Source organism: Charadrius vociferus, unplaced genomic scaffold, assembly GCF_000708025.1.
Source record: "Charadrius vociferus isolate BGI_N301 unplaced genomic scaffold, ASM70802v2 scaffold675, whole genome shotgun sequence".
Lineage (NCBI taxonomy): Eukaryota > Metazoa > Chordata > Aves > Charadriiformes > Charadriidae > Charadrius > Charadrius vociferus.
In genome coordinates this window covers 5,043-7,391 of record NW_009648554.1, presented here as the reverse complement: position 1 = coordinate 7,391, position 2,349 = coordinate 5,043, and positions in this window count along the sequence as shown.

Here is a 2,349-nt window from a genome sequence, read left to right as displayed (position 1 = left end):
GGGAGCGGGGCGATCCGGATGCGGTCGGCGTGTCGCGGGATCGCCAGCTCAATCTGGCGTACTCGTCGGAAGCTGAAGAAAAGTGCAAATGGTACAGGGTAGCTCGGCGATCGTTTGTGTTCAGTGAAGCTAACGGTGGTGAGGGGATAGAAGCTGCTGAGGGAGGGAGAGGGTGGAATCTGAGACTTGCTCTCGCAACCACCAAGTTAATTTCCGATAGCCAAAAAAAAGAGAAAAAAAAAAAATCGTTCCTGAATCTAGATTCTAAGGTTTCAAGGTTCTGCTAACAATATTTCCCAAGTGATGTGTGTGCATGTGCACGTTTTCCTCCTGAGCTGGAGGTAGTAGGTGTATTTCTGGTGAATCTATAATAGTTGGCTGAACCGTGAAATGATTCACAGTGAAAGGTCAGAGTTCAGCTACTTTGGGACTTCTCTGAGGATTGAAAGAACAGGATCAGCCTGCAGAGTCAATAGTCCTCATAGTAATGGTCACTTAGGACTGGCTGCATGCCATGTGAGATGGAGAAATCAGATCTGTGGCTGGCATTTACCATTTCAAATAAACGCTGCACATGTTTTTTAATATGAAGAACTGCTATAGTGGAATTAGATTTCTACATATAAGTATGTGACATTTCTTTTAACAGTAGTTATGACAAAATAAGCACAACCCCTTAAAAAGGGAGTCGCGTTTGTCATCAGTCATGCTGAAACTTTCCACTAAATACAATAAATAGTTATTTGTGAAATCCTTTTGCAGTCTTTGGGCAAAGAAGTGTTACAGTGGTTCAAGGAGTAGAAGAATATAATCAGCATATTCAAAACCGGAGCTGTAAAACCAATGCTCCTTTGGAATACAGGCATTCAGAGAGAGAAACGCTTTATTTTCAAAATACGTTTTCAACCTGCCCCTCCTCCCCCCGGTTTAATTGCTCATACCGAGAGCGCCATCCTGCGTCGGCGAGCGGGGAAGGAGCGCAGGAGAGTGCCCTGGAGGGTGCAGCGCTGCTCACTGCCATGTGACACACAGGGAGCGAGTTCCTCCGTTTCCTCTTCTTAGTCATATACACGCGTGAGGAATTTCTGCTTTGATGTGTATTTCTGGGTATGTCTACTTAATTAAACAGGTATTTGTAATGTTGAGCATGGATGAGTATTTTTTATTACTATTCCAAAGTTCCTGCTTCTGCAGCAAATTCATTTATAAGATGAATAAACCACAGTCACCAAGCAAGCTCTGCAGCAGATGCAGCCAGGTGTACCTTAGCTGCATCATCTGTCTCCATGGATAGACATTGTGACAGGTTCTTTTCAACCTTTTCTGCAAATGCAGTAATATGGAGAACAGTGAGAGTGCTATCCTTTTGAAAGGACAGATTGTGAAGAGAGTTTTTTCCCCATTCTGCATCAGGACCAAAAATAACCTTTTAAACAGACAGACACATACCATAACCAATTGCCTCATGCTCGTGGTATCCTCATGGGATTTTTTAGACCTGCCTTCAAATCAGATCCTGCCTGAATCAGACTTGGGAATGCTCATGTTGCTATCTCATGGCTAGGCTGGGGACTATTCTGGTGTGGAAGACTGGCCTTTCCATGCTTGGAGCTGTTCCACTGTGTATAACTGATAAAATACTCATCAAGCTAAAAAGAAAGACAGCTTATCACTGTCTGGTTAGGGCCCTCACATGGGTTCAACTCCCTGCTCTAAATCAAGCAAAGCAAAGATATATGGGCTCTGCAAAACCCAGCTGCTTGCACAGACCAACAAGTTAGTTATTCCCTCTCCCAGACAACTACATTTTCTTGCCTACACCCGCTGTTGGACCTGAGAAAATGTTTCCAATAGTAATTTTGTCAAAACTGGTATGTTACCAGGAAATGCTTTGGCTCCAGTTAAAAAATTCCTGACCATCTGTGATTAGAATTTCTGACAGAATTCCCAATACAGTTTGTGTGGAGACATTCCTGAATGAAAAAGGGCATAACTTAATTCCGTTGAGCAACCCAGGGTTTGAACTAAGCACGGAGGCCTATGTGCAACATCCTCGGCCCCCCCTTGGCTGCCCAAAAAGGGAGGAAGAAAAGTGCTAAGCAGAATGGAATTTGGGACAAGATAAGCCGGGAGAAGAGTAAAACAAGAGGCGCATGGACAGAGTGCCTTAGCCAATCTAGTTGCAGGACGTTGCGCGTGAACAAGGGAGCTGAACCAATTATAATGTTATTGCCTATGCATGCTTTTGCTGTAAGCCTATATATACTCTGCGAAAATATTCAATAAAGGAGAATGACCATACTCACATTGAGATTACATCGTTACTCCGGGTCCAATCCCACTCCGACA